The sequence below is a fragment of the Heptranchias perlo genome, chromosome 21, assembly GCF_035084215.1.
Source record: "Heptranchias perlo isolate sHepPer1 chromosome 21, sHepPer1.hap1, whole genome shotgun sequence".
Taxonomy (NCBI): domain Eukaryota; kingdom Metazoa; phylum Chordata; class Chondrichthyes; order Hexanchiformes; family Hexanchidae; genus Heptranchias; species Heptranchias perlo.
In genome coordinates, this window is record NC_090345.1 from 12,882,767 (window position 1) to 12,902,993 (window position 20,227).

The following is a 20,227-nucleotide window of genomic DNA, read 5'->3' on the forward strand; positions in this document are numbered from 1 at the left end:
AGTAGAATGGTACAGAACATTGCAGTGTTCTGGAGGCTTCACTGTCCCCAGAGAAAATTCACATTTTTTCAGCATTTTTTTTCATTGTTAATTTACGTTGTGCTGATTTGAACAAATTAACTTTTTATTCCAAATTTTTGTGCTCAAGGTGAAGGTTTTTACGCTGAAGATAGTTTAGCATTAGCACCAAGCGCTCCTAAGTAGCAGAGTAAAACTCTCTTTATTCTGCTGCAACTGTGTGCCGTAACCCATATTGTAGAAAAGCATTCCCTATGACATACTATAGGATTTTTCCATTGCTCATAGCAGCCATCTTCTGGCCTCTGAGTGTGATTTTCAATTATTGCTCACTATTGGCACTTTTGTGTTGAGGACTCATGCCTGTTCAGTACTGGTTTGAGGCTGTCCAATTGCATTTCAGTTAGTACCAATACAACCACAGAAGGAGGAGACTTTCATCCAGTTAGTCAGCATGGGATTTGAACTGTGTCCTGGAAGTGAAAAGGCAATGTACTAAACGACTGCCACCCGGTCTGCTTGGCTTTTCTAATTTAGTGAAAAATCACCTGCTGTGTGAATTATCTTCTAATAGTGATTGCATCACTCACTCCCTTGCGATGACATTTATTTATATTCTTTAAGATTATCCAATGTTTAAATATTTTGTTGCAGTGAAGATGTTGTAGAACTGCTTAATTGCATACAATAAACATTTGGGGAGGGGTTCCTTATTTGCACTCTAAATTTAAAATCATGGATCAACCTCCACATCCCAGAATACACTTTGTAGTTGGGTATTTTCACTATAATTATATTTTCATGGGCCAGTTGTTTTTATAAAAATGAAAATATTTTTATGTAGAAAATAACCAGTTTCACATTACAATAAAGACAGATACGAGGGGAGGGAGAAAAATTGATAGATAAATTGCAGCATACATCCTGGAATAAAACATTGAGTTACATATGTCACATAACTCCTGATGAGTGATTTATTTTCTGTAATTCGCAGCTAAAATACAATAGGGCTGATTTTAACTTTCTGCAGTGGCGGAAAATGGGTGTAGTGGATCAGTCACCTATTATACACTCTGCCTGACTTCAATGGAAAGGAAAAATGAGTGGGGTGTATAACGGGCAGCCGATCTACTAGTGCCCGTTTTCAGCCACCGCCCAAAGTTAAAATCAGCCCTATTGTGTCACTAAAATTGATAGTTATTTTATGTTGTCCTACGTTGTGCAGAGGATGGAATGGTTAATGGTTTGACATGATTGGTACTGTGTTCTGATGTGTGTCTGGGTTGAGGCTGCATGTCTTTTTCCAGTGCTATATTTCATCTCGTTTAAGTCCTAAGCCTGGCTCATATACACTGGGTATGATTATTCTCCTTACCACTTAGGGTCAGTTCACCATTACAGGTGCAAAATCCCTAACCACCACACTCCCAAATGATCCACTTGAGTCGGTGCAAAATTTATTTACATATATATGTTAATGACTTTACACCTTGGATAAGTCATTTTCAGGACTGCTGTAAAGTGATGGTCTAGCTGTCTGAGATGCAATTAGTCCAATTTGTAGCTCCAGTACAGAGCTTCATTGTCATTTCTAAGTAGAGAAGTCTATGCTATTTGATCTGGCAATTGAAACAAAGAAAAGAGCAGTTTGTAACTGCAATCAGTACTCAACCAAATAAAAGGATGATGGGTTACAAAGAATGATGACCTTCTCTCAGCATATTGGTAACTGCCTATTGTCAGTTAGCCTGGGTATTTTTTTAACCACTGAAACCAGGTAGAGAATACATAACAGGGAGTATTGCAGTAATCAAGTTTCGGAAAGGTTATAGTTACCTACCTTTGTTTTAAGTAGTTTACCTCTGTTTCCTCTCTGTGTCCATGAAAAAGTACAGATAGCTGTAAACAGGGGTGTGTGACTTCAGTAAATTAAAAATGTCATCATTAGATTATTATAATTACAAGAATATTGAGAACATGGGCAGGCAACCTTGTTGTAGAGTGCCTTAGTCACACTCAAGCAGGTTGCAAGAAAGTAGCCCTGTGCATTAATAACGTGGAGGATTACTTGCTCTCCATTTTATCACTGTGCTTGGGGAAGTAGCTTAACTCTGCTTGGTGCTCCCGTCTCACAATCTGGTCAAGACCAGGAACCCGCCATGTGGGCTATCCTGAGTGTGAACATATGCGCTATCATTGTATAACACAGTAGGGATGATTTTAACTCTCCCCAATTGGCTCCATTTCCCGCTCCGTTCCCGCCGATCTGCAATTTTAATACTCCTGGTTTTGGCAGTCATTGCGGCTCCCATCATACTCCTATGGGCGTCTCATTAATAAATGCATATTGGGGTTCCATGACGCACATGGAACCCTGATGGAATTTCAACTGGCTCCTGAGCAGGGCAGCTGCCCTGTCAGGTAAACCTGTTGGGAAGCCAGCGAGGTCCATTAAGGAACATAGGAACAGGAATAGGCCATTCTGCCCCTTGAGCCTGTTCCGTCATTCAGTTAGATCATGGCTGATCTGTATCTTAGCTCCATCTACCCGCCTTGGTTCTGTAACCCTTAATACCCTTGCCTAACAAAAATCTATCAATCTCAGTTTTGACATTTTCAATTGTCTTAGCCTCAGGAGCTTTTTAGGGAGAGAGTTCCAGATTGATTCAGGCAGATTCAATCATGGCCTTCAAAAGGGAATTGGATAAGAACTTGAAGAGAAAAGATTTACAGGGCTGTGGGAAAAGGACGGGGGAGTGGGACTAGCTGGATTGCTCTTGCAGAGAGCCGGCATGGACTCGATGGGCCGAATGGCCTCCTTCCGTGCTGTAACCATTCTATAATTCTATTCTATGATTTTCCACTACCCTTTGTGTGAAGAAGTGCTTTCTAACATCACCCCTGAAAGGCCAAGCTCTAATTTTAAGGTTATGCCTCCTTGTTCTGGACTCTCCCAAAGGAAATAGTTTCTCTCTATCTACTCTATCAAATCCTTTAATAACCTTAAACACTTCTATTAGATCACCCCTTATTCTTCTATATTCAAGGGAATACAACCCTAATCTATGCAACCTGGCCTCATAATTTAGCCCTTTTAGCCCCGGTATCATTATGGTCAATCTGCGGTCCACCATCTCCAAGGCCAATGTATTCTTCCTGAGGTGTGATGCCCAGAACTGAATGCAGTACTCCAGATGGGGTCTAACCAGAGCTCTGTACAGCTGTAACATAACTTCCACCCCTTTACCCCTTTGTATTCCGGCCCTCTGGAGATAAAGGCCAACATTCCATTAACCTTTTTTATTATTTTTTGTGCTTGCCCACTAGCTTTTAGTGATTCCTGTATTTGGACCCCTAAATCTCTCTGCTCATTCACAGTTCCTAGATTCTTGCCTTTTAGAAAATACTCTGATTATCTTTCTTGGGTCCAAAGTGGATGACCTCACACTTTCCCACATTGAAATCTGACACAGTTTTGCCACTCACTTAGCCTGTCAGTCCCTTTGCAACTTTCTGCTCCCATCTACACTATTTACTATGCCACCTAACTTAGTGTCGTCAGCAAACTTAGATATACAGCTCTCTGTTCCGTTTATAAATATAATGAAAAGCTGTGGCCCCAGTAGAGATGCCTGGGGGACATCACTAGTCACATTCTGCCAATTTGAGTACATATCCATTATCCCTACTCTCTGTCTCCTACCTCCTAACCAGTTCCCTATCCAAATCAATAGGTTGACTCCAATTCCATGTGCTCTTTTTTAAAAAAAGCTTCTTAGTGGGGTCTGGATGAACAGGAGTGTTCTTCTGGACCCCACAAGGTAACTCCAGGCCACTGCTGTCCCAGACACCTTTCCCCACCCACTCCGACATCAGCTGCGAGACCCTTCAAACATCCCACTTCCTGGACTTGCCTTATTGCCAGGGGCCGCCTTCTGATGTCGGCAGATGGCCTCTGGGTCACCTGATTTTCCTCCTTCCCTGCCGGCTAGCTGCTGCTTTCCCACGGAAACGGCTAATCGGCCGACTAACGGGATTCAAACAATTCTGTTGGGCCTCCGATTCACACTCCTGGACGGAAATGCCATCCATCCCCACTGGAAGTTAAAATCAGCTCTACTAAATTTGAGCAAAAATACATTGAACCAATTGTGGGCACAATATTGGTAAAATTTATCTGAGACTTAGAGATTGGAGAAATAGAGATAACACAATCGTGGTTAATTCCTTCAAAAAGCCCTTTTTATATCTGTTTGGCAATCAGATTGGAGTTTAAAGGGATAGGTATAGATTGAGATGATGAAGTACTCCAAGGGATACAATGGATTGTGTGTTGCTTGGGGAGAAAATGAGAAATTGTTGGGATCAACTTTAATGTTGGGTGCAAATGGGGAGAATTAGACCATAAAATGAGATAACAAGCAGTCCTGCTGAAAAAAAACAGCCCCACTCTATTTTCCAGTCTGGTCTGAAGAGGCGTTGGAAGCTCCTGTTTGAGGCAGATGACAGCTTTATTAGCATATGCAAAAGGATGGGAAATGGGCAATCCATTTTTTGACTGGCAGGTGTGCTGGATGCCAAGTCCCTGGCATGCCAAGGAAAACTGGAGGATGGTTGGGACAGACCTTTAAAAGGCCCAAGGATAGTTGTGTTTTTAGCCCTTTTCTGAGCCCTTGGCAATTTCTTTTGCTTTCTTTTACTGCCATCACTTAAGCTTTCATAATGTGGGGCGTTGTTTTCTCAGTGTCATCAGAAAGGCAGATGCAGAGCTGTTCTATCTGCTGCAAGGATTCCCTTGGCAACCTTGCAACATAGGGCTGGCACATGCAGGGACAGTAAAAGTCAGCTTTGGCCTGAAGCTTGGCTGCATCTCCTTGCAGGCATGCTGCAATGCTGATCTATGTGGATTATCCCACACAGTGAATTTTCCAGAATTTTTGTCCCTCCCATTGTTACACTGTTTAATTATTCGTTTTTCCCCTTTAGATTTAACTCAAATGCAATTTTCCTCTCCCACCACTAATGTCTTTCCTGGACCTAGTCTGCACCTACAGTTGTGAATATTCAAATTAGCTTATGATGTGGAGATGCCGGTGATGGACTGGCGGTGGGAAAGGAAAATTGCATTTGAGTTAAATCTAAAGGGGAAAAACGAATAATTAAAGAGTGTAACAATGGGAGGGACAAAAATTCTGGAAAATTCACTGTGTGGGACAATCCACATTTCACCTGACGAAGGAGAAAGCCTCCGAAAGCTTGTGATTTTCAAATAAAACTGTTGGACTATAACCTGGTGTTGTAAGATTCCTTACAAATTAGCTTAGACCAGAGAATTGAGTGTTTTTTGCACTTGACCATTCAGGTGGGATTATCAACAGTTCTAACTGATTTAGAACTGATTTAGATCTGTAGGTGAAAATCAGCACTGTTGTGGAGGGCAGCAAGCCAAGGTTGACTAGTGGAGATGGAAATGGATTAGTATTCTAGAGTTTTCATTGATTTAACTGGTAATAAGTGTTCTAGAGTTTTCCTTGATTTAACTGGTAATCAGGAGTGTGTGTGTAGCATTTTCTGTTAGGAGATTAAATGAGGAAGGGAATAGGTGACGTTGGCACAAATTTACTCATAATACAACACAAATTAGCATTAGATTGGCAATTACGTTCCAAAAATGTCTATTGTAGGAGAAAGGGAACATTCTAACTAACAGGTGCAGAAGTGGGTGCTTTTCTCAGGTTGGAGTTAAAACACATTGTTAGGGCAGAGTGGTGGAAAGGTCATCCTGCATCTTGCCATGTTGGGCTTAACTCTAACACTGGGTATGCACAGTTGAAAATGCAGGGACACCTCTTACCTTGATGATCATGAACAGATAACTTTAATACAAGTGATCTGAGCTGAAAAGGCATTGTAAAAAAAAAATACAGAATTGGGCTGAAACTTCATTGGCTCACAGATGGGATAAAAAGAACTTACATTTATATAGCACCTTTCGCAGCCTCAGGATACCCCTTCACAGCCGATGAATTACTGTCTTTTTATCACTGCTATTATGTAGGCAAACATGGCAGCCACTTTGTGCATAGCAAGGTCTTACAAACAACACTGAGGTAATTGATCAGTTCATCTGTTTTGGTGGTGTTTATTGAGGAATAAATGTTGGCTAGGACACTAGAACAGCTCTTTTTTGAATAGTGCCATGGGATTTTTTATGTTCACCTTAGCAGACAGATTGGAGCCTTGGTTTACCCTCTCATCTGAAAGAGAGCAGCTCTGATTGTGCAGCACTCTCTCAGTACTGCACTGAAGTGTCAGCTTAGATTATGTGCTTAGGTCCGGGAATGGGGCTTGAACCATTTTCCTTGCATAGGTAAACGTCTTTAGGCACAGGAAGTTATTACTAAAATGAGTTGGCAAAAAAATGAATTTAATTCCATTTTTATCTGCCAATTTTTTTTGAGTTTTCTGCTGTATGAATAGTGATTCCAAGATACATTCCTTATTGAGCGGAAGATAGAGCCTAACAGATGGATATGTTTCTCATACCTTTCTCTCCTGAAGCTGACTCTTGTTAGATTTGATTCAAAGGCATTGGCAGCCCTCTGGTACTTTATAAGTGCAACCATTCTTGAGCCTAGATAGTGACTGTTGGCAGGCCACTGTTTGACAGTGGAGGAAATACACAGTCAACTTTCCCCCAATGTCCACATACATACTTCCCAGCAGGTATATTTGGATAGTGATACAGAGGAGTACCATAGCCAAGGAAAATTTCGATCAATTGTAGCACCCCAACTACTACATGCCTGAAATTGGCTAACTAGGCACAGACTGGGAATCAAACTTGGGATCTTCTTATCTGTATGGAATTGTATTATACCTGTTGGTCCCTTTAGTCACTGGACCTTTGGAAGAGCTATTTCTAACACCTTTTGTGTGTTTAATTATAGTTGTTATGCTTTGATGAAGGCTATGTATAAATAACCAAGCATCATGGTAATCTTTGGAAAAAATGTTTGCAAATACTGAGGCATACTCAGAATATCAGAAGATTTTGCTTCCATTCATTTTAATGAACAGGAAAATCATGGTCTGCCAAGTGCACAATGGGAAACTCCAGCCTTTGTAAGGACCTGATGGGCTGCAACAAGCAAACATCGTACACAATACCTCACTGCCTGTATGTTCTCAGCTCTCTGGGCTCTCATGGTATATGAACTGGCAGCGAGACTGGTGAGGAGACTTCTACAGTGTATAATACATCACAACTGGCACATCAAGTTTCCAACTTGAGCTGGTCTAGAAGTTATAGCGGAACACTAAGGGGGAATTGTTTCAACAGTGCCCTTGTGTATCTACCAATGGTTTGTTGTAGAGCGTTGTGGCAGAAGGTTGGAAATTATTTGCATATACAGCCCCTTGAATGTTTACTGATGAGTAATAAAGGGAATACTAAAAGGAGACTTAATAACATTTTAAAAGAGGTGGGAGAGACTGCTTTAGTTTTGCAAGCTGCTAATTTGTTTTGTGACAGCTATTTTTGCTGGTCCATTATGATGTTTCCTTTGACCGAATCCATTAATGCAATACAAAATTGCTCATAATTTAATTATGCAGTGCATTCTTTGGGGATCAATTAAAAAAACTATATTTCAGTTTTTTGGCAAGTTTTATTGTCAGTTTGTTTGTTAAAAAGACTGGGGTGGCATTGCTCCTTATTGTTATTATTTAACTCCAGGTGAGTGAGTAGACTGGGTATTGCTTCCTGGTATGTTGGATAAAACTAATTTATCACCAATCCATTTGTTTTTAATTGAGTTCCCAACTTAAAAAGCCTCCTTATACTTGCTTTTTTGACCACGCCTTCAGCCATCTTCCCTAATTTTCCCTTCTGCTTGGGTAAGACATTGAACTGTGAAATGTCGTAGGATGATTGCTGTGTTGAAGACACAAGATAAATGTAAGCTGTTGTTGGCAATGACTGTGGAGTCATCAGTGAGGTAGATGCGGTGGTTTGCATTGACAGTAACGGTCAGCTGTGGCTTCACTTTCCCGTGGTTATTATGCAGCACCACCTGGACTTCAGCCATAAACAGGTTTGGGTGCTGGGCTGCAAGCTCATGGCTGCACCTTAGGTTTCCTTTTCCTTCCTTTTTATCTGTCTCAATCTCCTGCCCTATCAGTCTTGGCAAAGACTGCTAATGGATTGAGGTGCCATTTAAGGCCCTTCCAAAGTCTTTCAGAATTTTTGCCTCCCTATTGTGAGACTCCTCTTGAATTATCCCCATCCTATTAAATTCGATTTACATGTAATTTTCCTTTCCTATTACTAAACCTGCCTGAATCCGCATCTGAAGATATGCTTATGAGCTGATCTGGGAAAATTGGGTGCACTCCCATTTGAATCTGTCTAAAATCTGCCTGAGAGGCCTGCAGCTGTGCTTTAATTTCCTACACCTTCTGTCAGCACTAGGCCCTGTCAGGAGGCGAGCCAACATCAGGAGTGCTCTCAGGCCATGTTAATGGTTCATGACAGGAAATCCTGGTGCCCCTGGGCCTGAACAGGAGCAGCGCACTTCTGGTGCTCTGCCCCTGTCCATTGCTGGGATAAAAGGTGGGGTAGTGGGGGGTAGAATGGGACCTATCCCTGAAAAACAACATTTCCTGTAGATTTAGCAGCTAATACTAATTGATTACGGTTAGCATTGTATTTGAATTGATAAATAAAATATTTTCTCCTTCAATATTTACCCTACTTTGGTCAGGAGGGCAGGTTGGTCCAGCACAAGAAAAGAAAATTCAGTGTATAAACATATGACAAAAACTAACATTTTTTCCAGGATCTCAAAACTCTGGAACTTCATACGTCCCTCAGGCTGACCTTCCTTTTACAATCTCAAGGTTTTTAAAACCTAAGCTTGGCGTCACTTAGTCATTATTTCCTGATTTACCATAGCTTTCTTCTCTTTGCTTTTTTCAACCTTGGTAGTGTTCTAGCCTACAAGCCTTGCCCTTTTCCTTGGTTTCTCAGTTTAAAAAATGAACTCCACAGAAAGCTTTGGAGCTACTCCTTGAGCTTCTCATCAGGATTTACTGAGTTATTTTGAAAGGGACCCCTTTTCTACAATACTCACCACCAAATATTTTTCAGCTGAGAGGGTAGGACAGCTTGAGATTTGATTTCCTCAATAAATCCTGTTGGTGCTGCTTTATGACTGGTTTAGTAAACACTGTGACTTGAACAAGTGAGCACATCGATGTCTGTTTTTCCTACCCTGAAATGAAAAAAGGTCAGACTGCTACACAACACATGATTAAGCAGCCTGGCTCATAATTTGACATTAACTTGTGCAACTAAGGCAGCTACATTAAGTGATGGATAGCATTGGAACTTGAACGTATACTTTTCAGCTTGGGAATTGAATGCTCAACAACTTCCATTGGGGTGCGAGCGTAGTTGAAAGTTAGTTTCTGTATATGAGACTGTCTTTGTGTTAATAAAAAATGCTACCTTTTTTAAAATTATCTTTGTGTGTAACAAAGTAAAGTCTGTTAGCTTTTGAGGAGAGCTTGTTGCTGTGAGTTGAAACTCTTGTTGCCACACTGATACCATGATGCTGTCATAGTAAATTATAATAGAGACTGGAGTTGACGGGGATGGTCAGGATTGTGGGAAGACCACGGGGGTATATGAGTTTCCAGCTTGGGGGGGGGCGGTGGGGAGGGGGTGGAATTGGAAGATGCAGATTTAGACCAAGGGAAATAGAAGTGAGACTGCAACAAATTTTCATAATTTGTCAGAAACCAACTTCAGAGGTACATATTGAGAAGAACTGTCAAGTTGGCTAGGGTTCCGCTCCTGATCGTTACCCACTGACCCCTGCTGGAAGTGTGCTTATATGAAAACCAGGAGAGCAGTTGGCTCAGCTGTGGTGTTCCCATAGTCTAATAGAACATCAATACTTGTAGTCCAAGCTCGCACTTGAAGAATGGCCAAATGGGCAAGGTACTAGAGGATTGCCAGTGCTCATACCTGGCAATTTATACCTCAGCATGAGTCATTACCTCAGGATAAGGAGGTATGAGTAGGACATTGGAGTAACATTATTTGGCCTTAAGTATGATTGTGCAAGTGTTTTACATTTGTTTTTCAAAGAGCTGTCTTAAAGTCTTCATTCTAATTTTGCAAGTCTAGGTGAGGCATAGAGAAGAAATAACTAAGCAGCTCTCAATGTGTATAGTTATTTCCAGGATGTGGTCATTGTGGTACAAACATAACAAGCAACTTAGCCCATATCACTTCCTCTTATAAATCTTAAAGTGGGTATTTTGGTACACCAGAACAACACAACTTGAATAATCCATCAATTTCGTGCATAGTTGGCAGGTTGGATTGCTGTCCTCTAGAGGCCTTGAATCCGCACACTTGCCTCTTAGCTGCCGAGCCAGTGCGATATATATAATTTATATATTTTAGTTTAGCATTAAATGTACCATACTTCTAGTTTAGTTCTTAAATGCATCATTCATCAAAAATGTTATTTTGAGCTGTTTTAAATCATTTTAGCTAAGAAATTGTAGCAACATGTTCGTTGTTGGGGGGGAGAAAAGATATTCTGCAATTCCATTTCCTGGCTTTGTTAATAAAAATGATAGCCATGACTCTGGCTTGATAATGTTTTTCCTGATGGAACCAGATCTATAAACCAACAATTATTATTACTGCACAATCATTGGACATTCTAAGTGCCATTAGCAGAGGCTTGGGATCATATGCCACCTTTCCTTTTGGCTGTAAGTTGGCGTGGAGCCTGGAGAAACCAAAAGGGAAGGAAATAAACTGGGGACGAATCTGGGTTTGTATGCTGTTCAAAAAGTGTATGTGAGAAGTTCTGCACCTTATTCCTTTGCTGGACTCCTCTTTTCTTACAGGATTCCTGAGGTGGATTTTGAAAATCCTCTGACATTCAGAACTTAGTATGCACAATTAATACCTGGATGAATGGTAGAGTAAAAACAATTTGTCTCCTTTGGTACAAAATAAAATTATTTCAGATCATTGCGATTGTGCAGTTACACATTGGAAACCAAATAGCAGCGTGCCCATGCATACCAAATCTTTGTGAATAATTTGAAAATTATAATCTAAATCACAGCTTAGAAACTTCAAGAAGATTATTTGTTGCTGGAAAAGGTCACAGTTGTATGGTGATGCTGGATATTCCTCAATTGGCCAGATATTGCCTCCAAGATAGAAATTGATGACAACAGTGCCCCTTTAAAAAGTTTTTTTTAGTTCCTGCTGACCTTGTATAGTTTCCATCTCCTGTCCTCAAATAGCATTCATGAAATTTGATTTGCATTTGAGTTAAATATGCAAATTTAGAAACTATTGAAATATGTTGAAAATAGCATGCTCATAATGTTTTGAGGCACATTTGAAGGTCTGGCAAATATTTAACAGTTGTGATTAACCATAGGTTTTGAAAGGACTACTGTGGGTGATAGTATACCAGTCTCAGCTGTACTGAGTTGAGGAAATACTGAGTAGAAGTCAGATTGTTCCACAAAGGGAATGAAAGCAGGTGAGAAAGAGGGTCGCTGCTAGCTACTTTCGCACACAGCACAGTGGCTAATTTCAGGACAACAACAACTTATGTTTCTAAAGCATTTCTTATGCATAAAGAGATGTCTTAGAGCTTTACAGGGTGGAGGACAATGAGTGGACGCTGATTAGGTGGGAGAAATTGAGGGGTGGGGTTGGAATGGGCCAAGAGCATGGTTATAGATGAGGCTTTTGAAACAGGGAGGCAGGTAACAAGGCAGAGGTGCTGATAGGAGGTCCAGAGAGTCGGGCTTATTGGTTAAAAGTGGGCTAATGATGTTGCTGAGGGAGTGAGGAACAAGAATTAGGCCGGTGTCAGAGGAGCAAAGGGAACATGCATAACATGGTTGGAGGAGATCACGATAGTAGGGAGAGATGAAGCTATATGTGGATTTGAGGATAAGAATCTCTAAAAGTTAATTCTCTGAGGCACAGGGAACCATTTAAGCTTGGCAGGTAAAGAGTGTGATAGGGATGTGGTGAATACAGGCTAGAGTTTTGGATCATTTGTAGTTTATGGAGGGCAGTAGTGGGGAGGCCAGCAAGGAAAGCACTGGAGAAGTCCAGCATCAAGGGAATAAAGGTATGGATTAGGCTTTTGCTGGCAGAGGGCAAGGAGATGGGGCAGAAGCTGACAGAGGTGAAAGAATGTGGTCTGGGTGACTGATCGAATTTGAGGGAGGAAGCTGAGGTCAAGTCAAGCAAGATGTCAATGTTCCAAACCCCTGGGGTTGACCTGAGATGGCATCTAGGAAGGCTGATAGAGTAGAGGCTGGAACTGCAGGAGCCACAGAGAATGACTTCAGTTCTGCTGAGGTTTAGCTGGAGGAGATTTTGGCTTATCCTGGTCTTAGTGTTGGATGGATGTTGGAGAGAGTGACAAGCACTAGGTTTGTTGGATGAGGGGGAAAAGTGGAACTGAATGCTGTCAGTGTACATATGAAAGCTGACCCCATGCTTGTGGATGATGTTGCCAAGGGGTAGCACGTAAAAGACAAAGAGGAGGAGTACACCAAAGCTGACTGCAGGCATGGGAGGAGAAGACATTGGAGGCAATGTAGTGTCCTTAATGCAACAAGTAGGAGTAGAACCATGAGAGAACAGTGTCATGGAGTTGGACATGTGGAGGATTAGCTGCTGTTGGCAGTTAATGTAAATGACAGCTGTTGGTGGTGCTTGCTGATGGAGCAGACATTTGTTTCTGACTGCCTGGGGACTGAGCTCTCAGCCTGCCTATAGAGGTCAGCAGTGTGATTTTATTATTACTGGTTTGTACTACCTTCTTCCAGGATATTACCTTCTAGCAAATGCATTGCTAGAATGGTAAAATCACAAATGTACAGGTCATATGCATGCTCAGTTCAGTGCTGCTGCTCATCCCTGCAGTGTAAATAAGGCATGATGCTGTATCACTTCTTCTGGGGCATATAAATGAACCAAGTTTTCTAGGTCAAATGTCATTGTGGTCTGAGACCAATTGTTCAGGAATTACTGTACCGTAGTTGAAATAATTACAACCTCCACTGAACCGAAGAAAAATTGGGTTTCAAATGGTAGCTGTTTATTTCTGTATTCTAATAATACTTGAAGATTATGGCAATGACTTGGATACAAGAAATATAAACAGCTTTTAATTTTATTTAGAAAATACTGTAAAAATGCTCAGTTCTTTTTGTTTCCATAAAGCCAGTTTTGCAATATTCTACATTTCATTAAAAGCTATCTGTATTTCAAAAGTGACTGTAATTGAAGGGTTAACCACAGTGTGTCACTTGTTAGAGAAGGGGTAGCTTGTGTAATGCGACTGCATGCTGCTAAGCTTTTATGGGCTTAGCTTTATGAGCAGAGTCTGATCTTTGCCAGCTGAAGCATATTTGAGTACACCTTTCTGAATCTAGTTTCTCCCACCCCGCCCCACATTGTGTATTAGTGGAGTGATGGGATGCTCGGAAAGGAGTAGTGGCAAGGCCTATTTTGTAAGCTAGAATCCAGCTCTTCTATTCTGTATAGAGTACATTAAACAGTAAGTACCAAAATCCAGAAAGGAAAGGATATAGGTTTGACTGAGCAAAGAAGGAGCTAAAATAATCTGTGGTAGATCTAAATAATGGGATGGGCTGTTTGAGCCTTGTAGTATTTTCTTGTTCCTACCTTCTTATGATCATACTGAAGACTGTAATTGTGAAACTGCAGCATAATCCTAGCCCATGATAGAACTGAACTGGGATATTTAGCTTGAAGTTTCACCTGCTTGGAACAACAAAGCTGAAGTGACTGTTGGTGGAGGCGGATATGTGCCGGAACAGGCGTTTCAAAGGCCAATATTTTGCTTCAAACTCCAGCGGAACAAATGGAGTCTTAAGGCTTAGAGACTTCATTACAGCTTTAATCAGAAATTCCAACGCAGTGGGTTTCTAAGAAATGCAGGTGGTAGTATTTAATACTTTGACAAAATCAATTTGACTCCCTAATTTAGTTCTACTCTAAACACTTTAATCACTGTGTTACCTTACAGCGTAGTTTTTATTAGCCTAAAATTTTCCTACAAGCAGACAACTATTTCATATATCAGAGCTGGATGCACTGCTAGTTATAACACTGTAGCTATACATTTTTAAAACAGATCTGTAATGCTTATTGCATTAGGGACCTAAAACCTAGGTTTGTAGAGTTCAGGTTCAGTGTTGAACATAATGTAGAGCTACTTTTTATACATTTACAGGGATGTGGCTAACTGCAAATTGCTTGCAACTTTGTATGCAGCAAAATGATATAGCTTGTATCATTGTGGCATCTTCATCACAAAAATAGCCAATTAAAAAAAATTATTCTTGGGATGTGGCCATCGCCGGCATTTATTATCCATCTTTCAACTGAGTGGCTTGCTAGGCCACTTCAGAGTCAACCACATTGCTTTGGGACTGGAGTCACATATAGGTCAGGCAAGGTCGGCAGGTTTCCTTCCTAAAGGCTTTTACAGCAATCCAACGGCTTCATGGTCACTTTTACTGATTTTGATTTCTAGATTTTTTTTTTAAAAACTGAATTCAAATTCTCAAACTGCCATGGTGGAATTTGAACTCATGTTCTCTAGATTATTATTTCAGACCGCTGGATTGCTAGTTCGGTAACATAACCACAACGCTACTGTTCCCTTCATGTAGAAGCAAGTTGCCTTAAGAGTTTCATGCTAAATAGTTACCATATGAAACGTGGCTCTGAGCAAGTAAAATTTCACACCAATATCTTTAGTTCATTGTAATTTATACTACACTGTATGGTATTGTTTGAATTTGGCTTTTATAACAAAGTATAAACTGAGCGAAAGCTTTTGTGTAGATATTCTACATCTTTAAAGGGACACTGCACAAAACAACTCAGAAAAGCATAATGTTGAAACTCACCCAAAGTCTTCTCCCAGTCAAAATATAACCTACAATTCCATCACTGTGTGTTCAGTACAGAATCCGTGCAGGTTTTGCATGTAACAATCTTGTGCTACATATCTGAGTGTAGCCAGGACATCTCTAACAATGGCTTATCTTCTCACCCCTGCACAATCATCATGGGACTGTTCCAGGTCCTCTGTCTCATCTACATGCTGCCCCTCGATGACATCATCTGCAGGGCATGTGGTCAACTTCCACATATTTGCTGGTGACACCCAGTTCTACCTCTTCACCACCTCTCTCAACTCATCCACTGCCTCTGTGCTGTCAGATTGCTTGTCCAGCATCCAGTCTTGGACGTGCCACAATTCCTCCAGCTAAACAAAGATTGAAGCCATCGTCTTTGGTCCCAACCACAAACACCGTATTCTTGCCACTAAATCCATTACACCCCTGGCCACACTCTCAGGCTGTATCACACCGTTGCAATCTCGCTATCCTATTCAGCTGCGAGCTGAACTTCGGTGTTAGCCTTGGTTCAGTGGTTAGTTCTCTCGCCTCTGGGTCAGAAGGCTCAAACCCCACTCTAGACTTGAGCACATAATCCAGGCTGACACTTCAAAGCAGTACTGAGTTGGAGATGCCGTCTTTCGGATGTGTTGTTAAACCGAGATCCTGTTTATCGTCTGACATGGACGTAAAAGATCCCACGGTACCATTCAAAGAAGAGCAGAAGAATCTCTCCGGTGTGCTGGCCAATATTTAGCGCTAAAACATCACTTAAACAAATTATCTGGTCATTATCTCATTGTTGATCGTGGGACATTGCTGATCACAAATTGGCTGCCGTGTTTCCCCACATTACACAGTAGCTACACTTCAAATGTATTTAGTTGGCTGTAAAGTGCTTTGGCACGTCCTGAGGTCGTGAAAGGTGCTATATAAATGCAAGCTCTTTCTTTCCGAATCCATGTCCTCTCCCTCATAAAGACTGCTTGCGTTTAGTTCCATAACATCACCCGCTTCTGCCCCGACTTCAGCATAACTGCTGCTGAAACTCTCATTTGTGCCTTTGTCATCCCCGAACTTGAATCCACTGCGCTCCTGGCTGACGCCTCATCCTCCACTCTCCAAAAACTTCAACTCACCCAAAACTCTGCTGGCTGTTATCTTACCGCGCACCATGTCCCACATGCCCATCACCCCTGTCCTCGATGACCTACATTGGTCCCTGGTCCCACACCACCTCACATTAATAATTTTCTTCATGGTGTTTAAATCCCTCCATGGTCTCACTGCTCCCTATCTCCATAAACTGCTCTAGTGCTACGTCCCACCATTGGCGGCTGTGCCTTCAGCTGCCTCGGCCCCATACTCTGGAAGTCCCTTTGTAAAACTCTCCACCTCTCCACTTTCCTCTCCTTTAAGACCCTTCTTAAAATCCACTTTTTGACCAAGCTTTTGGTCATCGCTGCTGCTATCTCCTTTGGCTTTTTGGGATGTTTTTCTACATTAAAGGTACTATAAATACAAGTTGTTGTTGTTGTTGTTTGATTTTGTAATGTCAACATTACTGAATTGGGTCAAATGAGTTTCTCTCTTCTTGCTCCTACCCTTTTTTTTACTCCATACCTTCCCTGTGCACAACGCCACAGGAGATTGATTAGTAGTATTTTCATGCCGTTTTACTTTGGCTTCTCCCCTTGTTTTTGGGGTCTCCCTGCACAATGACCCATCCCAGGCCAAGAGGACAGGAAAGTGTCATGCTCCCTGGCCTCAACCAGTGGTGTTTTAAAATCAGCTGCTGGGTGGTTTTGAGGAATAACTTTGAGGGACTTCCTCCAGTTTTCCCTGCCTACCTGTGGGGAAGCAACTAGACCCACAAAGCACCTCATTGGAGGGTAATGGATGTAAACAAAGTCTCACCACTCCATAGCACATGAGTTCTGTTGTGTTTTATTTGCTATGTTTAGATTTGAAATTTGTTATATAAGGGTAAATCAGTAAAGAAAAAATTTATATGAAAATAAAATGTTGCTAATTTCTGTTGAAACTGACTTTTTCTTGGTGCAATCCAGCTAGTGTTATCAGCTGTGTTGTAAAAGTTTACATTTGTGCTGTACAAATGTTTGTCTTACTGTACCTATATCAGGCTGCAAAATTGTATTGATTTTATTCCCTTGTCTCCCGGTGACATATGGTTGTTCGAACAGTTGTTGTAATTCACATAAAACCTACTGTTTGAACAGCAGACTCCAGCCTTGATGGAATAAAGCACCATTGCCAACAATTTAAAATTTATTCAACTCATTAACAATTAAAAAATAAAGTTTATTATGTGAAACCCTTTTTAAAAAAATTGACCAATTCAGTTGATACTGTGGCATAGCGTGTTGCAGTTCCAATGCATAGTCCCCACACACCTGGCTTGATCACGGTGGGGATCAGGCACTTCCCCCATGGAGGGGAAGAGCTGAGGGGGAATTGTTGCTGGGCTGTTCTAGTGCATTCCCAAGTAACTGGCTCAAGAGCAATGCAGGACTGGTAGTAAGTTGCCTGCCCTCTTGTCTAGTATTATGCATGGTCCAGGAAGACTGGAAATTGTGGATAATTGTGGACGTAGATAAATAATGAACTACGAATACATGCAAAAACAATTGGAGATCAACTTTGACATTTCAATGTTTTTTCTGTTCTATTTTTTTGAAACTATAAATGTATGAATATCAATAGGAGAACAGCTTAGACTAGTTTCTGAGCTTATGAGTTGTATGAGGGAACTCAATTCATATAGATATCCTTGATCATTGTCATCTGATGCTGATTCAGCTCTGTTACATTGTCGAAATCAGTAATGTCATCCAATGACAACTGCATGCACTTCCTATCTACAAAACCTTACTCCCTGTTGCATGTTTTTGTCACACTTTGTCAACTTTTCCCATTATAAATTCCAATGTCCACATTTATAATGGAAACTGCCTATGTAACCTCATTAACAAAGGGATGTTACAAAGGGATATAGATAGACTGAAAGTGAGGGCAAAACTATGGCAGATGGAGTTCAAAGTGGGGAAGTATGAGGTCATGCACTTTGGATCTGAGAGAGACAAATCAGAATATTTTCTTAATGGTGAGAGACTTGGGGGGGGTAGACGTTTGTCAGGGGCAGTAGTGCAAAGCGGGCATTATTGTTTCTGCTGCCCGTTACACTCCCCACCTGTTATTCAGTCCCATCGATTTCAATAGAACTGAAGATCAGGTGGGCATGTAACAGGTGGCCGATGTGTTACTGCCTGTTTATCACTACCTCCCCAGACAGATTTCTACCCCCAAGAGATGTGGTGGAGCAAGGGGATTTAGGTGTCCATGTACATGAATCACTAAAAACTAGTGCATGGATACAAAAAGTGATCAAAAGGCTAATGGAATGTTGGTCTTTATCTCAAGGGGGTTGGAATTCGAAAGTGATGAAGTGATACTTCAATTGTACAGAGTCTTGGTCAGACCCCATCTTAGAACAAGATTTTAAATAATAGGGTAATAGGTGGCTGGGAATATATCACAAGGTTGTGGTTCAATTGGCAAGTTGTGATGGTATTGTAAATTGTGAGAGACAAGCCTTTTATGATCAGAACCATACTTTTAATCAATTTTCTTCAACTTACTGCCTTCATTGTGTATACCACATGCATATACTGAGTAGCTTGTTAAAAGTAAAACATTATTTTCTAATTTTTTTTACTGTTATGCCACCGGAATGCTGAGCACAGTTGTGTGGTAGATGCAACGTAATGTAGGTGAAAGTGTAATAACTGATAGTGTTGTAAGAACTGAAGGTATATGGCTTCATGTGACAGGTACTGTAGTAATATGATTTTTTTTTCCTGGCGGGGAATTATCACTGACTGCATGGTATATATTAGAGATTATAATTGTAAATTTATCAGTCAATTTAAAGAAAAAGGAAAATCTAGGGTTCGAAGTACTGCCTCAATGTATGCAAGTATAAAAATAGTGATTTGACATTATAAGCAAACTGAGCCAGCAGAGTGTTTTGCTAGGGCCAGGTGGTTCTGGATGGCTACCAGGACAGGCTAAAGTCATGACCCGACTGCAATTACTGCAGCCACTCCAGGTACAGTGGGACTCTTCTCTGTCAGTAATGTCACCGCAGGGGCCTGGAAGCAAGGAGATCTGATGTGGCATGTCTGTATGGGAGTCAAAAATGTGATGCTTTTAACATCAAATCAATATTTTTATGCCTGTGTTTTTTGAATATACAATGAGAAAATACCCAACATCATAAGTCACTAGGAGTAAGAAATATGTCTTTTATTTTTAAAGAGAATCATTTAATGAAATGAGGGACTACTTCAAATAAATTTCTTCTCCTTTAAGTTTTTATTTTGATAGATTATTTTCAAGTTTATGCTCTAAAGTGAGTCTTCACAGTTACTTTCAGTTTTCAGTCATGGTTAGTGTTCTTTATGCTTTCCCCTCTTAGGCTATATTTTTCAGACAATTATTTGGACAGATCAACTATCATATTAAGTTATGCAGTGTTTTATGATTGAGCCCCAGGAAAATAATTAAATATAATAGAATATATATGTGGATAATAGCATATGGATAGGAGTAATCACAGAAAAATAATCAAGAGATTCAGATGACATAAACAATTGTGAGGATTAAGTTAGAGAAGCTGAACTATACTACTTTTTAAGGTTCTTGGGACAATTAAGTCAGTTTATTTTCAGGATCATGTTGTAAAACGGTTGATTGTTCATGCACACTCCAGCATGGTTGAACAGCTTAGGCCTTTTGCATCAGTTTAAGATGGTAAGTATGGTCAATATAGGTACATTACTTTGCGCAGAAATTTAATTGCATTTTATTAATGCTTATGGTTCACTAAAATCAATTTTCACCATAAATACCATATTTTTGGGTGCCGGATTGGTAAAAAAATGATTTTCCTCCTGAATTTCCAAAAAATAAATTCCCACTGTTTTCCTACCTATAATCAGGTCCAGTGGAAGCACAGTGTCCAAAATCTAGAGTGCATTACTGATGTTGGAGTTTTTATAGTATCCAATACTGATCACATGAAGCAAGCAATCACGTTTCATTAAAATCACTGAATCATAATAACATGGCCATGTGTTCTTTCAAGTATAAAGCTTTATTGGGAAGGGGTTGTAAATACAGACGA

General features: G+C 40.6%; 1 protein-coding gene across 1 annotated transcript in view; it reads left to right on the top strand.

Annotated features, from left to right (window-relative positions):
• mxi1 (max interactor 1, dimerization protein) overlaps positions 1-20,227 on the top strand; it is a 44,725-nt gene that overhangs the window by 7,951 nt on the left and 16,547 nt on the right. The gene's annotated exons all lie outside the window — the stretch shown is intronic.